Here is a 20,419-nt window from a genome sequence, read left to right as displayed (position 1 = left end):
AATGATAATGTAGTATAATATATAAAATATTATGACACTAACATTGAGGGTTACTTTCTGACTTTCATGTTTTTTTAACATTAACTCAAGATTTTATTGTCTTCATAATAAAAAAAAAAAACCATGACACTTAGAACTGGATCACTTGGCCCTTTCTCTTCTAATCTTGTCTCAATGCACTCAAGCCTTAGCACAATCTTCTTCGTAGTTTTAGCCTTTTTCTGGAAAATCGGCTTAGTCTGCCCACCATAGCCACTCTGCTTCCTGTCATATTGTTGCTTTCCCTGGGCATACAGAGAATCCTTGCCCTTCTTGTACTGTGTCTCTCTGTGGGGTTGGTGCTTGCCACACTTCTTACAGAAAGTCTGGCGGGGTTTTAGGAATGTTCATCATGTTTACGTGAGTGCTATTGGTACAGAAAGAGGCTGGGCCGGAAATGGAAGTATATAGTACTTTTTTACTTTTCTTTTGGCAAGGGCACCACGGTGGAGAGTGGATTGTGTCTTAAAGCCAGATGGCCTTGTAATTGATGGCTTTAGAACTTATTAGCCAAGTGTACTTAGGTTAATTTCTTAACCTCATTTGTCTCTTATATAACACCATTTACAGCTATAGGATTAAATGTGAATAGAGGACAAGGATGCTGCTAAACACTAGCAGATGCCAGGAGCATACTCTGCACCCCAAGTTTTGACAATCAAAAATGTTTCCAGACATTGCCTGGATACTGAAATCATCCCTGGCTAGGAACCATGGTCATAGAGAAGGACACTTTGGACTTAGAGAACGGAAAATGGGCTCCACTAGTTATATCACCTACTTACCTAAATTTTCCTTTTCTCATTTTTTTTTAAATTGTTTTCTTTCCTTTTGAGATAGACTTTTGCTCTTGTTTCCCAGGCTGGAGTGCAATGGCACCATCTTGGTTCACTGCAACCTCCACCTCCCAGGTTCAAGCGATTCTCCTGCCTCAGCCTCCCAAGTAGCTGGGATTACAGGCATGCACCACCATGCCTGGCTAATTTTGTATTATTAGTAGAGATGGGGTTTCTTCATGTTGGTCAGACTGGTCTGGAACTCCCAGTCTCAGGTTATCTACCTACCTTGGCCTCCCAAAGTGCTGAGATTAAAGGCGTGAACCATTGTGCCCTGCACCTTTCTCATTTTCAAAATGAAGGGTTAAGAAAGATGAAGTGCCTTCTACTTCTAACAAACTGTGATTATATGGAAGAAGGAAATGAATCTACCAGAGACTGAGGAAGGCATGGGGGTTAAAGAACAGGAAAATTGGCTAAGGTAGGGAGTGGTCAGGTAAGTATGTATTTCTCAGCAGACAAAGTTGAGAATCCATACCACTAAGTAGACAGGATTGGCAACTGAAGCTAACCAGCTGGGGAACAAAGGATTGGAAATCCAGACAAGGAACTGGGACTTCTACAGATAGCAGTGATGGTGGTGGTGACGATGATGATGATGGTGGTGGTGATGGTGGAGACAATTATGGCAAGAATAAGCAACTAGTATTTACTTAGCACTAATTATGGACCACTAGCTTACATTCCAGTGGAGAAAGAAAGACAATAAACAGATAATGTCAGATTACCTTTTTAGCAGATATTGTTCTGCAAAATCCAGAAATTAGGTCATTTAGAAAGAAAATAAATTTAAAATTTATTCTTCCAGGCTGCCTGGAGCAAAGAAAAACTATTTGACTATCAGTTTCTACCAGCAGTTTCTACCAGCGAGCTGATTATATATTGACAGATATGCACATAGAGACTTGGTTTCAAGAGAATTTATAGGGGTACAAAAATTACCTAAAATTAGTGAATGTAAACAATATGAATTATACTTGAGGATTAGCCTAATAATCTAAGTATAATAGTAGTATTTCAGCATAATAGTCTAAGTAGAATAGTAGACTAGCTTAAGTAAGTAATAGGGAGGGATAGTGACTTTTTATTCTATAGTAAGATAAAAATTGGGATATTTCCAAGGGCAATGTCAAAGGTATATGCAGTAGCATAATTGAGATGCTAATTTGCATAGATAGGCGAGGCATTAGGAATTTTAGTTTTTGAAAAATAATTAAAACCAAAATGAGTTAATAACAACAACAAAAATACAGTAGTAGTATTGGCCTTTTCCCTGAGAAACACACGTGATTTTTAATATTATGATTCCTTAATACCTCTTATTTTATACTTCCAGAATAATACATAGGGTGTACAGTTTTCAGTAGGGGGACAGGGGTGATGGGGAAGATATCATATGTCTAACCACACTGAGCTTATATGCAATTCAGAAAAAAAGCTCTCTTTCTTTCTACCTGTATCTCTATCATCTCTATCTATCTAAATTTTCTATAGATTTGCCCCATTCTTTAATTATGATAATTTATTGGCACAATTTAGTGAATTTGGAAGCAATTTTGCTTTCAGATGTAAGAGCAGTTCTTAAGTAAAATTTTGTAATAAGGCATCACTTCCCCTTAATACTGTTAACATAATCAGTGGAAGCTTGACTTACACATTATACTTCTCGTTGTGCAGTAACTCAGGCAAAAAAGAAAAAAAGAGTTTTCTTGTGGATCTTATGCTAGGTATGCTTGAAATCCCATCCCATCAACACTACTCTCTTAGAATAATAGAGAATAATGATTTAGTTTTGGCAAGCAGTAAAGAAACCGTCACCATTAACAGTGTAATCGAAACACAAACAAGAAATATGTATATTCCTCTTATATTGGAAAAAAAATGCAATCTGGAAAATTAAGTATGCTAGTTTAAAAGCACATAGGTATGCATATTGATTTGATAGTATGGCTAATGAAAGAAAAACAAACATTACATGCACAAATTTAGAAATCATGTAGTTCTAAATACATTTCAATTAGTTCGGCATTTCCCCTACTGATTGGTCTAGAAAATTAATGTGAAAAGGTTGGGATTCTCAAAGGATTACTAAGTAACTCAGTGTCATGGTCTATGGTAGCCATGAAAATAAAATTAATGGTTTACTATCAATATTTATAAAGTGTCTCCTATTTTCAAAGCAATTTACTAAATTAATGCTGTCACTTGTTAGGTAGCAGCAACAAAAGTCATTTCAAATAAAATGAAGAAAAGAAAGAGCTTTTGTCTAGGCCTAGCTGAATTATGAGACTCGGAAACAGATTTTCAATCCTTTAGCTAAAACCTCCACACTTTGCCCAGGCCTGCCTTCCTGGTCTGATACTTCTTTAAAAACGGCCTCTGTATATTTTTGGTTTTATCTTATTTTCTCATTATGCCTATCATACTCTAGCCAAGATGAAGTTTTTCCCTGTCTCTTCACTAGTATATCTGCTCTTGTTGAGACTTTTCATTTCTTCATCTCTATTTGTGGAATCCTTCACATACATGAGACCCACATCCACCACTGTATCTTTTTTTTAGGTCTCTTATGACCCCTCCTGATGAGTGTGATTTCTTATCTTTTCTGAGAAGAAAAGCTGCTATTATTTCTCATACAATGCCTAGCCCAGAGTGCTGTACAAGGTATGAGTTCATTAAATATTGATTAGATGGATTGTGTGTGGATGATTTTAGTAGGGGCCAGCAGAGATTTATTTTTCTTCCCACATCCACAGGGCACTATCCACATCTTGTGGTATAATATGGTCAGAAAAGGAATAAATCTGTCCTGGATCAGAGGAACAATAGGAGCAAAGGCTAAGCTGCTGAATAAAAACATCAAATATACAACATGCACAGTGACTGGCAACAGACTGAAGCTTACTTCTCTCTCATGCAACAGTATCTGATTGAGGCTATAGGGCAGCTCTACTCTATTTGGTCATTCAGAGACATACTTTGCTTCCATCATCTTCCTCTTTTTTCCAGGGCACTAGTCTGTGTGGAAAGCAGAAGCTGCATTTCAGGCATGTCTCTGTTCAGTTAGCATGAAGGAGTAATAGAGAAAGTCCAGGGAAAATCATTTCCTGTTAACTAAGTGAAGCAGAAGTTGCATCCATCACCTCTGCTTGCATTCCATCAGTGAAAAATTGAGTCACACGGCCACTATTAGCTGCAAGTGTGACTATAACATTTAGATCCTAGATGATGCCCTAGAAGAATAGGAGAATGAATTTGGTGAGGGGGAGAGGAGAATGGATTTGGAGGGGAGGACACTACAAGTCTGCTTTCACCAGTAACTTCAATGAGTCCATACCACCTCTAGGAACTCATGAATAGGAAGAATCAATATTGTTAAAATGGCCATACTGCCAAAAGCAATTTATAGTTCAATGCTATTCCCATTAAACTACCAGCCCTCATCAGAACTCCTTAAAAGGAAAGAGCAAATGTCACAAGTAGTTGTTGGAATTCAGTTTCAAAAGAAGCAAAATACTTAAAAAATGTCACCAAGAGCTATAATAACACAAAAGCAAATTTGACATGATGAGACATTCTTCATTATTTGGAGGTGAGAATGGAGAAAATTGGAGTAGGAAAAAGAGCAGTGAGGATCAACTGCATTTCTTCTACCGCCAAGTCCAATGTGAAGTCACTTGATCAAGATTGGTTTAAATCCCTTTTCTTAGCCCTATATGCCAAACCCATAGCCAATATCATACTGAATGGGCAAAAGCCAGAAACATTCCCTTTGAAAACCAACACAAGACAAAGACATCTTCTCTTATCACTCTTATTCAACATAGCATTGGAAGTTCTAGCCAGGGAAATCAGGCAAGAGAAAGAAATAAAGTCATTCAATAGGAAGAGAGGAAGTTGAACTATCCCTGTTTGCAATTGACATGATCCTATATAGAAAACCATACTTTCTCAGCCCAAAAGCTTCTTAGCTGATAAGTAATTTCAGCAAAGTCTCAGGATGCAAAATCAGTGTGGAAAAATTGCTACCATTCCCATACACCAACCACAGTCAGGCTGAGAGCCAAATCATGAACCAACTCCCATTCACAATTGCCACAAAAAGAATAAAATTCCTAGGAATACAGTTAACAAGGGAAGAGAAAGATCTCTACAAGGAGAACTACAAATCACTGCTCAAAGAAATCGGAGATGACACAAACAAATGGAAAAATATTTCATGCTCATGGATAGGAAGAATAAATATTGTTAAAATGGCCATACTGCCCAAAGCAATTTGTAGGTTCAATGCTATTCCCATTAAACTACCATTGACATTCTTCACAGAACCAGAAAAAAATGATTTTAAGTCATATGGATCCCAGCCAAGTGCAGTGGCTCGTGCCTATAACGCCAGAACTTTGGGAGACTGAGGTGAATGGATCACTTGAGGTCAGGAGTTTGAGACAAGCTTGGCCAATATGGCAAAAACTCATCTCTACTAAGAATACAAAAATTAGCCAGGCATGGTGGCATGCACCTGTAATCCCAGCTACTCAGGAGGTTGAGGCAGGAGAATTGCTTGAACCCAGGAGGCAGAGGTTACAGTGAGTTGAGAACATGCCACTGCACTCCAGTCTGGGCAACAGAGCAAGACTCCATCTCAAAAAAAAATAAATAATAAGATTTATATGGAACCAAAAAAGCCTGAATAGCCAAGGCAATCCTAAGCAAAAAGAACAGAGCTGGAGGCATCACAGTATTTGACTTCAAACTATGCTACAAGGCTGCAGTAACCAAAACAGCATGGTACTGGTACAAGAACAGACACATAGACTAATGGAACAGAATAGAGAACTCAGAAATAAGACCACACACCTACAACGATCTGATCTTTGACAAATCTGATGAAAACAAGAAATGAGGAAAGAATTCCCTATTCAATAAATAGTGTTGGGATAGGCAGAAAATTGAAACTTGTCCACTTCTCATGCCGCTTACAAAAATTAACTCAAGTTGAAAGACTTAAATGTAAAACCCAAAACTATAAAAACCCTGGAAGACAACCTAGGCAATACCATTCAGGACATAGTCACAAGCAAAGATTTCATGATGAAGATGCCAAAAGCAATTGTGACTAAAGCAAAAATTGACAAATGAGACCTAATTAGACTAAAGATTTTTAGTTTTGCACAGCAAAGAAACTATCAATTTTTTGCAAACTATGCATCTGACAAAGGTCTAATATCAGGCATCTATACAGAATTTAAACAAAATTTACTTTTTAATTTTTTAGCTTTATTTTTGTTTATTTATTTTATATCAATTTATAACAGGACATAAGGAACTTAAACAAATGTACAAGAGAAAAACAAACATCTCTATTAAAAAGTGGACAAAAGACACCAACAGACATTTCTCAAAAGAAGACATACATGCAACCAACAAGTATATTAAAAACAGCTCATCATTGATGATTACAGAAATGCAAATCAAAACTGTAATGTGATACCATCTCACAATAGTCAGAATGGCTTTTATGAAAAGGTCAAAAAATAACAGATGCCAGCAAGGTTATGGAGTAAAAGAAAGACTTATACACTGTTGGTGGAAGTGTAAATTAGCTCAGTCATTATGGAAGACAGGGTGATGATTCCTCAAAGAACTAAAGACAGAAATACCATTTGACTCAGCAATCCCATTACTGGGTATATACCCAAAGGAATATACATTGTTCTATTATAAAGACACATGCTAACTCAAGATGGATTAAAGAAAAAATAAATAAAAAAGAAAAAAGAAACACATGCACATGTATGCTCATTGTAACACTATTCACAATAGTAAAGACACAGAATCAACCTAAATGCTCAACAATGATAGACTGAATAAAGAAAATGTGGTACATACACACAATGGAATACTATGCAGCCATAAAAAAGAATGAGAGACTGGGTGCAGTGGCTCATGCCTGTAATCCCAACACTTTGGGAGGCCAAGTGGGTGGATCACTGGAGGTCAGGAGTTCAAACCCAGCCTGATTGACATGGTGAAATCCCATCTCTACTAAAAATACAAAAATTAATCAGGTGTGGTGGGGTGAGGGCGGTGTCTGTAATCCTCCCAGCTACTTGGGAGGCCAAGGCAGGAAAATCACTTGAACCTGGGAGGCAGAGGTTGCAGTAAGCCAAGATCACACTACCACACTCCAGCCTCGGTGACAGAGTGAGATTCCATCTCAAAATAAAATAGTAATAAAAGAACAAGATTATGTCCTTCTCAAGGATATAGATGGAGCTGGAGGCCATTATCCTTGGCAAACTAATGCAGGAACAGAAAACTAAACACACTGTGTTCTCCCTCATAAGTGGGAACTAAATGATGAGAACACATGGACACACAGAGGGGAACAACACACACTGGGGCTTAGCAGAGGGTAGATGTTAGAAGGAGGGAGAGAATCAGGAAAAATAACAAATGGATATTAGGCTTAATACCTGGGTAATGAAATAATCTGTACAACAACCCTCCCACAGCAGATATTGACCTATGTAACAAACCTGCACATCCTGCACATGTACCCCTCAACTTAAAATAAAAGTTAAAAAAATCATTTTTATTGTGTCCTAACCTGATTGAAACCCAACACCTATCCACAGAAACTGCTGGGGTGGAGAAAGTGAATGACCAGTTCCTATTTTTCTGAAGATGCATAGAAAAGGCACACATTTTTTAGGAAGTTAAAATGTGAAAGGTTTAAACAGACAATTGCAGTAATAGAGAGAAAGGAGCAGTTTAAAGCATTGTGAAGGAGCAAGAGAATCCAAATTAACCAATGACAACCCATTTGGAAGCGGCATTTACACTGAGTGAGTCAGGATCCGAAATGAAGCCAACAGAAGTTTCCCCTATGGACATTTTTTGCCTATGGCAGAAGGTGAGAGCATTTTTAGAATGCCATTTCACTGACCTTTTCATAAATTGCAACAGCAATCCAGAGAATGTTAAGAGCCTTATTTTTTTTCCTATGGAATATAATAAATACTGTAATGGCTTTACTTAAATTGTGGCAGCTAAGAACTTAAAGTGCTTCGATTATTGTGTCAGCAGGAAATCAAGGTACCCAAGGATAAAATTTGAAAAAAGAAGCCAGATTTTTCAGAATAAAAAATAAGAATTTTTAATTTTTCCCGAGAGAAACTACATAACATATAAATGCTTTAAAATTATAAATAATTTCTTTATCCTAAAAATGACTGCAAACATGAAACCAAAATTCTTTTTCTTTTCTTTTCTTTCTTTCTTTTTTTTTTTTTTTTTTTTGACTATCTCACTCTGTTACCCAGGCTGGAGTTCAATGGCATGATCTGGGCTCACTGCAACCTCTGCCTCCCAGGTTCAAGTGATTCTTATGCCTCAATCTCCCTAGTAGCTGAGAGTACAGGCATGCGCCACCACACAACAAATTTTTTATTGTGTTTCTATAGAGATGGGGTTTCACCATGTTAGACAGGCTGGTCTTGAACTCCTGGTCACAAATGATCCACCTGCCTCAGCCTCCCAAAGTGCTGGGATTACAAGCATGAGCCACCACACCCAGCTGAATCCGAAATTCAAAGAAACTAAAGGGATTAGAAATATGCAAACTAAAATGATTTTATTTTATTTATAAAAGCTAAGAAACAGATTTTGTTTTTGATATGAAAGATAAATTATTTTAAGGGGAGATTGAAGAGGCTGAATTTCAGTTCATGGAAAACAACGATTTTTAGAAATAAATGTACTCATGTCATTGACACATTAGTTCACATATTCTCATCTGAGCTAACAAGAGGCAGCAGATTTATGAAGCAGAAACCTTGGGGACTCAATGATTTCTGGACTCACCATGTGAGATGTGTTTCCAGCTTCTGAATCCTCTCTATCATTGTTTCTTTGCTCATATGTATGAGTACATATAGATACGTACTCATATATATGGTAAGCATTCAATAAATAGCAGTTAATTCATGATATCATGAGGTTCACATTTATTTTTCCAAAGCCTGAGGTCAAGAGAAAGTCAACACAAACAAAGTAAATACACAGCTCTATGAATATGGTTTTTAGCTGCAAAACATGTCACATAGCTTAGTTCTGCTGGAAACCTTGCATAAGCAATTTGGACTATTGAATAGTTTTTAACCATGTCACAGAAGCAAACCTTCCTGTTTAAAGTGCCAAGTTGGCAATATAAACAAGCACTTGTGCCATTTATAGACACATTTTTAGATGAAGAGCTTACAAAATCAGCTTTGCCTTACTACTGAAAGACCTATTTAGTGTAAATGATTTAAATTTCTGCTCTTTGAGCCTCAGTAAATTATACTGTTAAGCGAAATGTTTGCTGCTAACTAGAATTTATTGTCAAGACAAATTCTAGGAAGTGAAAACTCAATAATTGTTAATCTTCCTAAAGAAAATGTTGTATTTTTCTTGTTATGTAAACTTTGTTTGGCAATAATCACTTTTCTAAATTATTAGAAAAATGACCTTTTAACTAATTAAAGCATAATTGTATTCAGGGATAATTCTATATTAGTCTGTAGTAATCTACCATTATTGAACATTTGAAATGAAATTTCTGATGACTCCAAAAAATAGTACATCTTGAAATAAAAATAGAAAAATGTACTTGTTTACTTATTGATTCATTCTGCTCAGAGCCAAGAGATCTTTTTTATTTTTTTTTGAGTCAGGGTCTTGCTTTGTTGCTCAGGTTGGAATGTAGTGGCACCATCACAGCTCACTGCAGCCTTGACCTCCCAGTTTTAAGCAATCCTTCCACCTCAGTCTCCCAAGTAGCTGAGACTACAGATATGTGCCACCATGCCTGTCTAATTTCTTGAACGTTTTGTAGAGACAGTGTCCCACTGTGTTGCTCAGTCCCAGGCCAAGTCTTGAATTCCCAAACTCAAGGGATCCTTCCACCTTGCCTCCCAAAGTGCTGAGATTGCAGGGGGGCCAGAGAGATCTTGAGGTTACAGACAGGGATTATTATCTTCGGCAATGGGTTTACTAACTACCATAAATGTAGATGCTATCATTACCCACAGTTTTTTCTTTATACTATTTTATTTTAATTCTTTGATTTAGTAGGAATAAATAGAATAAATTCAGGAGAGCGGACATGTGTTTGGGCTATTTCTTTTTTTTTTTTTTACAGCATCTCAGCAGGTCACCCAGGCTGCAGTGCAGTGGTGCAATCTCAGTTCACTGCAACCTCAACCTCTTGGGCTCAAGTGATTCTTCCACCTCAGCCTCCCAAGTAGCTGGGACTGCAGGTGCATGCCACCACACCCAGCTAAATATTTTTTATTTTTTGTAGCGATGGGGTTTTGCCATGTTTTTTAGGTTAGTCTCAAATTCCTGGGTTTAAGCAATTCTCCTACCTCAGCCTCCCAAAGTGCTGGGATTACAGATGTGAGCCACCACGCCGAGCTAGGTTTTTTTAATGTTAAAAAAGAACTAGTACCCTTGAGATGCTTGCTATTTGCTAATGGTAACAGTTCCATATCCTAGTTTGTCAAAGCCCCCACCTCCCAGCATTGAGTTATTCAGTAAGTAGACTGCGAGTGAAAAATTTAGCAAGAGTAACAAGAATCAGATAAGATTAGGACAGAGAAGATGCAAGTAAAGAAGAGGAGACAAGAGAAAGGATATAGTCTCATGTCGATTCGGGTTTTAGGAAAAGATAAGACAAGAAATTAAGCAAACTTAGTTTGACATATGCATTTTTGAAATATCACACTGTACATTGGGATATCCAATGAGCAGAACATTTTTTTTTTTTTTTTTGTCTTTTTGAATGTTGTCTTCCAAGAATGTTGCCAGGGACTGCTTGGCCTAGTGGAGGAGACTGCAAGTCATCCTGGAGCAGACAAACTTTGCTCTGGAAAGATGACTTGAGATGCTTTTCTTCATGGTCCTATTTTTTTTTTTTTTTAAAGCCCGATACACACAATATCCTAGGGAAAGTATATGATAGAGCAATATTTTTTGTTTGTCATAGAATCCTCAGCTATTCCTTGTTTCATGAAAATGGTGTGTGGCTCCGGGAGAAGTGGGGATTTTAATGAGGGGATATTTAGTCTTCCAGGAGGAAAAAGATTGAAAACTCAATTCCTCTTCCTTTGGGAATCAATGCTATTCAATGCTCTCTGATGGATTAAAAAGACCCTGGCTGAGCTCATTTGGCAGAAGACAATCCCAATTCTTACTGGGGGGTATTGGTCATGAGGGAGAGGGAAGCCTGTGACAAAAGCTCAATGTCAAGGTTAAGTGATCCAGGAAGAGGCAGTTCTAGATACAGTCTACAGTGGAGGCTGGAACCCTCTTTTGACCTAGACAACATTGCTCAATGAGCCTATGGCTGGGACTATGAAAGTTAAGTAACGCAGAATACGGCTGCATCTCAGACCAGTGGTGGCATGCAGTGACCACAGCTAACTCTCGAAAAAAAAAAAAAAAAGCTCCCTTATCTTTTATATATGTAATCCAAGAGACCAAGACTAAGTCAGCAGGGGTACAACCTCTATCACCTCAGCAGTAACCAAGGAGCATGTGGAATTATTCTTTGTGAGGCCAGAAGAGCACTGACAGGTGATCTGGTCCTCCTGCTCTGTAGGAAAGGACCATTGAAGGGAGGGATGCTGAAAGAGAAAGAATGTCTTTCTTCTGAGGATTGAACCTACACAGATGGAACCTGAGTAGATGGCAGAGGCCAATGCTCTCCCTCCTGAGAAGTCTCTTGCCAGCAATGAGAGCCTCGTCCACTGATTTAGCTCTTTCACCAAATAACATGGATTTCTACAGTGATTCTTTAATCAGCAATGTTTCTTGAATGCCTGCTATGGTCCAGGAAATGCTGGGTTACCCAATTTCAAAAGCCTTAGTTCAGTTTTTCTGAACTCAGTTTTCTGCTCTGGCAGGAGGATGAATAGGTTTTCAAATAATGTGTTACTTGCCTTTATATTTACATGACTCCAATCCTGGACTATGAAAAACCTCCTCTTATGTTCTAAATATTTTAAGAACATTTTAATGTAAAAAAAATCTGAAAAAAGTGGTAAAATCCCTACTTTAGATTTATATTTAGTATTTTCTTTTTCTTGTTCTCTGAATATTGAAGTGCACTGAAGGCCACAAGCTACCCTGGAGCTGCTCGCCTGTGTTCTGGGAAGACAGAGTTAAGTTATGAATCTACACAGCAGGGCAGCACCCAATAACCTACAGAAAGGGTGTAATAGGACATATTTTTAAAAGTTTAACAACAAGCCTGTTTGCCTCTCAATTAACATTCTTCAGGTTATAATACTGGAATTCTGTTTTAGAAGGAGTGTATCACTGTTCATAATAAGAAAAAAAACTAGGCCCTGAGGAGAAAGTTGATGGAGACCACAAACCCTTCCCTTTGGTAGTCAAATTTTGTTAGATTATCAGCAATGCATCATGAAATCCACAGCTGTACTCAGCTGGCAGAGCAGAATACCTAGACTTCTGGGTTTAATGTCCAGATCAAGTGGTCCTGGAAGACTTGAGTTATAGGCACAGCCTGTAGCTGAGTCTGGGAATCCTTCCTGATTTAGCCAATATTACGCCATTGGGCAGCTTTGAGATTGGTGGTGGGGCCTGTGAGTATGAAACAAGAAACTGAAAGACTGGATTGCAGACTTTTGGTAGCATGAGATGACCACTTGCAAATCCAAATCCGAGGAACAAGAGAAATCCCTCATCCACGCCACCTGTTATCTGAGAGACTCTAGGAATATGCACCCACAACCATGGCAGTAACCAGGGAGCACATGGAATTCTCTATATGACAGTAGTGGTGGACCAACTCGACTCCTCCTGTCCTGTTATACTGTGGTCAAGAACTCCAAGGCATGTGCTACAGGAATTATGAGAATAAGTAGCAGGCTGGCTGTTAGTGAGGCTCCCCGGCCTTAAAGGACTACACCTGAATTCCAGTCCCAGCTGTTGGAAAGAGCCTCAAATACGACTGACAGGTGTCAAGGGCATGAGGCCTTGGAACTGTCAAGAAGGGCAACCCTGAGAAGAGGAGAAGGACTCTTATGATTAACTTAGGCAACAGTTTGAAGCAATTTTAACTTCAGTAATACTAAAAAAAAAGACCTTATTTTGTAGGTGATATCGAATATGCTGCATAAGGAAAACATCTGAGTTTGCACCAAGTGTTTTAGAAACATAGTATCAATTTATTTAAATTTCAAAAAGTAATCCCCAAATTTTGTCCTTTTTCTTAAGATAGACAAAATTCCTTCAGTGGGATGGAAAATTACATTTGTCAATCTTGTGCTAACCAATGTGCTTCTCCCACCCAAGAAACACAAGTGTTAATTTTTAACACATCACTGAGATATCCAGAGACGGTTGTAGTAAGTAGAATAGTGGTACGACCTCTCCTTCTGTTTTTCTCGGTGATTTTTATCTGCTAAACAAGACCTGGAATTTAGTGTAGTACATCATTAGCATAGATTGAAAGAGTAGAAAAGTAAAGCAGAGTGGATGTAGGTGCCAAGAGAATGAAGGTGGGCTAGGCATTTAAAAATGTTCAAAATGTTAACAATTGCACCTGATATTTTAATTTTTATCAAGAAAACCCTAGCTTAAAGCCGTATGTTACTTATTCTGTACCCAGACCAGGAGATACCCTGCAAAGTAACCCATTTATTCTTGCAGTTCTGGTTTCATACGCACATTTTATCAAAAAGAATTAGTAGTCTCTTCTTATCCATGGGGGATACATCCCAAGACCCCTAGAGGGTGCCTAAAACTGTGAATGATATAGAACCCTGTATATACTATGTTTTTTCCTACACATATATATTTACAACAAGGTTTAATTTATCAATTAGGCATAGTAAGAGATTAATCATAACTAATAATAAAACAATTATAACAATATGGCAGCATCACTAGTCTTGTGCTTTGGGGACATTATGAAGTAAAATAAGGGTTACGTGAACATAGCTCTGTGATACCTCTACAGTGAATCTGATTAACAGCTACTAAGTGAGTGGGGAGTGTATACAGTATGGATATGCTGCACAAAAGGATAGTTCACGTCCTGGGCAGGTAGAAGCAGGATGACATGAAATTTCATCACACTTGTCAAAACAGCATGCGATTTAAAAGTTATGAGTTGTTTGTTTCTGGGTAACTGAAACTGCAGAACATGAAACCGTAGATAATGAGAGCACTACTATATTGATATCATCTATGATTAATTTAAATGTGCTGATGCATCATTGAACTTATGTAATTTATGAAGGCCAACTTCTTTAGAATATGATCACATCATATGTTATTACTTGGCAGGCATTTGCAGGTATTAATTCCCACTAGGAGTCACATACACTAATGGCTAGACAGTAAGGAAAGTCTCCTACTGGAGAAGACAATTGAGATGTACAAGCTATGTGGTATTTTGTGCTTGCTTCTGTTCTCCATGGAGAATTTGAAAGAGGGTATTATTTCAGTCATTTAAATATTTATAGAAATTACCCTTTTTAGGAGGAAAAACATGATGCCAATATATTGTGGGCTCAGACAAGCATCAGAAAAACCATGTCATATGGTCAATGTCCACTTTCCTTGTGGCATTTCCCATCCCTGAATCCCATGGCAGTTCCATCTTTGGAATCATCTGCAAATCTCTAATGACATGTAGACACCTCTTCACTTCTAGGTAAAATCACACATTAAAATTGTCTGTGGCCATCTGTCCATATTGAAAGGAAATGGACTATGGTGCCTACTTGTCAAAATACTTCAGTGTTTATTTGGGAGTAAGAGTCAAGTTTTTGTAAGATGGCACTGTCTGATCTGCTCATCAGAACATGCAACCTAGATGAATCCAAGGTGGGAATGAGGGTCCCAGTAGTAACAAGCAATGCTTTCCTCCTTTCTTCTGCTTTTTTTGCAGTGTACCTGTTGAGACCCAAACTGTCCTGAGGAGAACAGCCGCTTTATGCTTAGGGGATCCGCAGTCAGGGCTGCTGTATGCTTTTTTTTTAAGGTGGTAATTTCACCAAGACTCATCTAGGAAGATGGTGGAAAGACTCCTGTCTTGTCAGTTTCTCCTTGAGAGGAAACTGAGCTAAAATCATCCTTGATGATTTTAAAAGAAGTTGCCAAAAGAAAAATGCAGGAAAACGCTATCTTGCCAACATAATTAGATCTTACGTAGCCTGTTAGAAGGCAAACTTGGTTCTTCATAAGAAGGCACGTGGTCCAGCCAGTCCTGAGCCACTGATTCAGCTCTGCAGTCACTTATTCATTCAATTGACAAAACATTTTTGATTGCCTAGTACATGTGAAGAAAATACTGTGCTTGCCTATTTTTAAAAGCTTTAATAAAAACCTGGCACCTTCATTTTTTTGCTTGACAGCAGTATAGTTTTAAAAAATAGAGTGTGTATTTTAATGTACATAATTCTGGTTCTAGAGTCCATGAAATATCATCTCTTTCTCTCTTCATATATTTAAGGTGAATTTAAATAAACAAGGTGGCAAAATTTCACTTTCTCATCTACATTTAAAGATATTTCCAAGCTACGCCTGAGCAATAAGATTTATAGTCACACACCAATGTAGCTACTGACCCAATTGGCAGGAACTTTTCTTATACACACTTGCCAGTGGAGGAGTTTATGCTGGATCATTTATATTCTCACACTCAGTTTTCAGGTCATGTGTTTTGCTACAGACCTGCACAACTGGCCTGGATAAGGGAAAGGAATGAAAAGAGATTCCTCTGTGAGAAAGAAGTCAAGTTATCCAAAATGGACTTAAACTTGATTTTAATAGCTTCAAGTTCTAACTAATAGAGTAAACCAGGTCTGTCCTTATACTACCGAACTAGCTGTGTGCACTGCTTAATGGAAAGACACAGTGGACCATTCTCTAGCTCATGAGGCAATGGCCTCCTGTTTAAGTTAAATCATATTTCTATATGCTTCTGTCAGTGCCTCTCATTCCCCGTTTATTGCATTCAGCATATGCATGAATACTTATTCAATGCATTTTCCTTGATTGACTGTGAACTTCAAAACAACCCCACCCCCTTCACTGAGGGTGATAAGCCCAGTGTCTAGCACTAGCATTCAATAAAATTATACAGAATTTAGTTAAAATTAGAAATTGAGATTTTTTAGAGGCATGGATGACTCATAATTATTTAATAATAACAATAATTTAAATACAATGACTTTATTCTGCTATTACAAATTTAGGGAAAAAATGGTTTGATTGATTAGGATTTTAGTTACTATACAGAAAATTTAAAAATTATGCATGGAGTATTCCAGAAATGACACTTTTATGTCAATTCTTGGTATCTAAGGGAAAGTATGTTTCAGATAGAGATGTGTTTGTATACAAAAAAGAGAACAGTTTTATTTTCAGAGGTAATTCAAGGATGTACTGCCCATTGCCTTCTGTTCTCCATTAACATTAGCTACAAAACACAACCATCCAGGGACATTTGTGACATTGTACATGACTTTCATGGCAAAAATCAGAGGCTTATGAGTCATTAATGATTGTTTTACTATTTCATATAAAGAGAAAGTGGTAAGTAATAATTAGGCTTTTAGATGTAGATTTTCAGTGTCATACAGAAGGCAGAACATAATTCTCATTAATAATAGAATTTCTGCGTTGAATTACCTACACACCAACCTGCATATCTACCAATTCATAGATGGTCTCTAAAACATAAGAATATGTGTAACATATTGCTTTGACTGCTTAATAGCAGTTACTTCCAGAGTAGAAATGATTTAGCAACAGTGAAGATTATGTGTTCTGAACCATAAGAGCACCTGGAAGATTGCTCTGAAGAATTTTTTCTGAGGCTTTCACCATTGCATCAGCTTCTCACTGGTGCCTATTACTTCAGCAATAATAAAACGAGATAAACATATTCTAGGAGCATTTAATATAACTGTGTTAATGAAATTGTCTGCAAGTTAATTAAGATTCTGAATGTTAATATGGTCATAGCTGCTACCGACAGTACTGTTCAATTTCATGCTTGCTTCTGAAGTGGATGTAGCATTACACACATTCTCTGTCCACTGGGTTTGTAATCGGAATGAGGTGTACGCAAGGCACAGAGATAGGATAGGAATCACTTAAGGTAAAGGGGCTTTTGATAGATCAGAGCGCAGAAATACTGTACTCAGTACTATTCAACCAACTGGAAATCTTAAGGTAACTGAAGCTGGTTCTTAAGAAAGGTGAGTTTGAGAAAGAATTAATATGAGGACAGGAAAGGAAACAAGGTAATGAGCTTATTTATTTCATTCAAATGCATGTAAAGAAGTAAAGTGAGATTGTGTAAAAAGTAAAGGACCTAATAAGGATTTGTGTTTATTTAGGCTGAAGAAAGTAGATGCAGTTAAACCAAATATGTAGGCCAGGGAGGAGGGGCCAATGGTCTTGAAGGGCTGCTCATATTTGATCTAAAAGGTTAAGTACAGCTCCTGGGGTGAAAGACATAAGCACGGTCATATGATCATAGAATGCAAAATTACAGATAGCTTTTTGTTAAATATATGTTAAAGAAAGCTGGACTCAAAATTGCATTCTAGTCCCAGCTATGCTGTTTTCTGACTGTGTAATTCTAGAAAAATCACACAACTCCTTTTAGTTCAATTCAACATATTTTTTAAACTATGTGGCCTGACCTTTGCTGGGTGCCAGAAACAGAGATGAAATACCTGCCCTCAAGGAAATTGTGGTGCAGTGAAAGAGGCTGCCCCATAGATGGAGTGAGGCTCAATTTTCCTCAGCTGTAAGATAAAGATAATATATATCATTTTGGTTCAAATGTGTTTTATAGAAGGTTAATAAAAGTTTACATCAGTAAAATTAATGGTTCAGTAAAATTACTTTTGAAATCAGTTTAAAATATATAAAATTTGTACAATAATTCCAATTTGAAAGTTTCATTTCGTTTAGTTGAAAGAAAGATTTGGTAATGACTTATCAGACATCATGTAGTCTTAGCTACCATAAGTGCCCCATGAGGAAAGATGGTAGGGGTAAGCAGGGGGTGTTTCAGCTAAGAAGGGTCTGACATTTGGAAATATCTGTTGGTAGAATAAGGCAAGACCTCTGTTACTCAGGCATCTATTTGCAACCACTATTCAACACTGGACCTGGAGTTTCCTGGGAAAAGGAGTTGAACTGTGTCTACAAATGAGTTTCAAAAATATATAGCCTTATCTGGAGAAATGAGAGGACTGAGATGGGGAGGGGCAGCATTTAAATTCCAAGGGTTAGCCTAGGAGAGAAGTTATTCTAAGGGAAGTAGTTTAGCCATGGCACAAATAAGACCTGAGCATTGATGAGCATCCTTGGCACCACATATAAGCCATTACCTAAAACCAGCCTGGCCTGGAGACGTGTCTATGGAATGAAAGATTTCAGTGTAATTCTGTAGTTCCTCAGAGTCCTGTTGTGGGACTCTTTTTTAATAGATGTAATGAAAGAGAGAAAGGCTTTTAGCTTTTCATTTGAGACTAATTTCTAAGTAGTCCTGTAATCACAAGTTTAGATGGCTCTGCAGTGACAGCATAAGCTACCATATTGCAGCAGACAAGCTTTGACTCAGAGCTAAGATTTGAGCAAAAATGGCAGCGTAGGCAAGTGGCAGCCTAGAATGAAGCATTGATAAGACTGCGGTAGCTCAGTAGAGCTAAGCACTGATCATTAGTGATGAAAGGTGAGCCCAGCTCCCAAATGATTTGAAGATGCATGTGGACACCCTCAGCAGTTCCCAGAAACCCCAGAGTTGTAGAGAAGCTGAAAGTGCAGCAAAGGTGATGGGCAGATAAGACCCTGATGTTAAAATTCTTGTAATAGAATTGGCATCCAAAGTGCGAACCAGAATTGGAAACCAGAAGATACTATTGTTACTTTTCAGGAGGTGAGTCAATCTTATCTGAGCTCTAGTTTAGCACATAGCTACATTTTAAATTAATCACAGTTTTTCCATTAGAATTTGTTGATTTATTTGTGACAATGGGGGTGATACTGTTAAAGAACTGATGCTTGGAGTGGATGTAAACCCTTAGAAATCCAGGCTTGAGCAAATACACAAACTACAGGAAGTCTGAATTAAGATTCCAGAGGCCTTTTTAAAGGTCATGTATAAAACACTTGGCATGCATGTCAAGAAGGAAAAAAATCATGAGTGCAGGCCCATTAGAGTTTGCTGTCAATGAATTCTCAGAAAGATACAGGGAGAGTTATTCTTAAGTCACCCTTCTAACATCCTGTCTTAGACTTTGGTTTTTTTTTTTAAGGACCAAATCTCTAGCTAGATGAGGTACAAATACTTTTATGGAGCCAGAATCTTTGGATATGAGATCCACTTTATAACACTAAGCTTCAGCATGCCAAGCTTGGAGAAAGAAGGTTCAGTTATTACTGGAAGTCATCCAGGTTTCCCCTTGGTCATGATAGGTCACAGCTCTCTCAAGCTCAGCTCCATGAGGACTTCCTATGTGTGTGGTGCCCTGCTAGTATACTACAGCATCCTGGGAAGCATATGTAAAGGGTGTGACATAAATGCAAAAAGGAGTTATTGACAAGACATTCCATCCTAGCTGGAGGTACCAATATATATGCAATAGAAGTTAATAAATAGGCTGGACATGGTAGCTCACACCTGTAATTCCAGCACTTTGGGAGGCCAACAAAGGAGAATTACTTGAGGCTAGGAGTTCAATACCAGCTTGGGCATTATAGTGAAACCCCGTCTCTAAAATATATATATGTGTATTAGCCAGGTGTGCTTTGGGATATTGAAGTGGGAGGATTTAAGCACAGGAGTTCAAGCCTGCAGGGAGCTATGATCATGCCACCACACTCCAGTCTGGGCAACAGAGTGGCTGTTAGTCATTCCTGTCTCTGTCAGTCATTCAATCAACCAGTCATTGCCGGCATTTGAAGTTAGCTTTAAAGGATACATAGAGTTCTGACAGGCAGAGAAGGTCTGGGAATAGCTGTTAAAGTACGTAGGAGGAAATAGTTCATCAGTGGAAACTACACATTGTCTACAGATCACCCCTTTTGGCTACCTGATTCTATGAGAGCTATTTTATAGTTCTGTAAGTTGTGGGTAACTGATAGTGTGTGTTAGTTTCCACAGGCTTCTGTAATTTTGTGGCATAAAATAATAGAAATTTATTCTCTCATAGTTCTGGAGCCCGAAGTTTGAAATCAAGGTGTCATCAGGGTTCCACTTCCTCTGAAGACTCCAAGGGAGCTTCCATTTCTTTCCCCTTCCAGCTTCCGGAGGCTCCAGGCATTCTTCGGCTTGTGGCTGCATCTCTCCAACACCTGCTTCTGTGATCACATTGCCTTCCCCATGTCTGCTGCCAAGTGTCCACTGTGGGTATCTTATAAAAATACTCATCATTGGATTTAGACCTCAGCTTGGTAATAGAGGATGATCTCTTCAATTTAAAATCCTCAACCTAATTACAGCT

The sequence above is a fragment of the Aotus nancymaae genome, unplaced genomic scaffold (genome assembly GCF_030222135.1).
Source record: "Aotus nancymaae isolate 86718 unplaced genomic scaffold, 86718_ANA_hifiasm-v0.15.2.pri h1tg000036l, whole genome shotgun sequence".
NCBI classification, from domain to species: domain Eukaryota; kingdom Metazoa; phylum Chordata; class Mammalia; order Primates; family Aotidae; genus Aotus; species Aotus nancymaae.
This window is presented reverse-complemented; position numbering follows the sequence as displayed.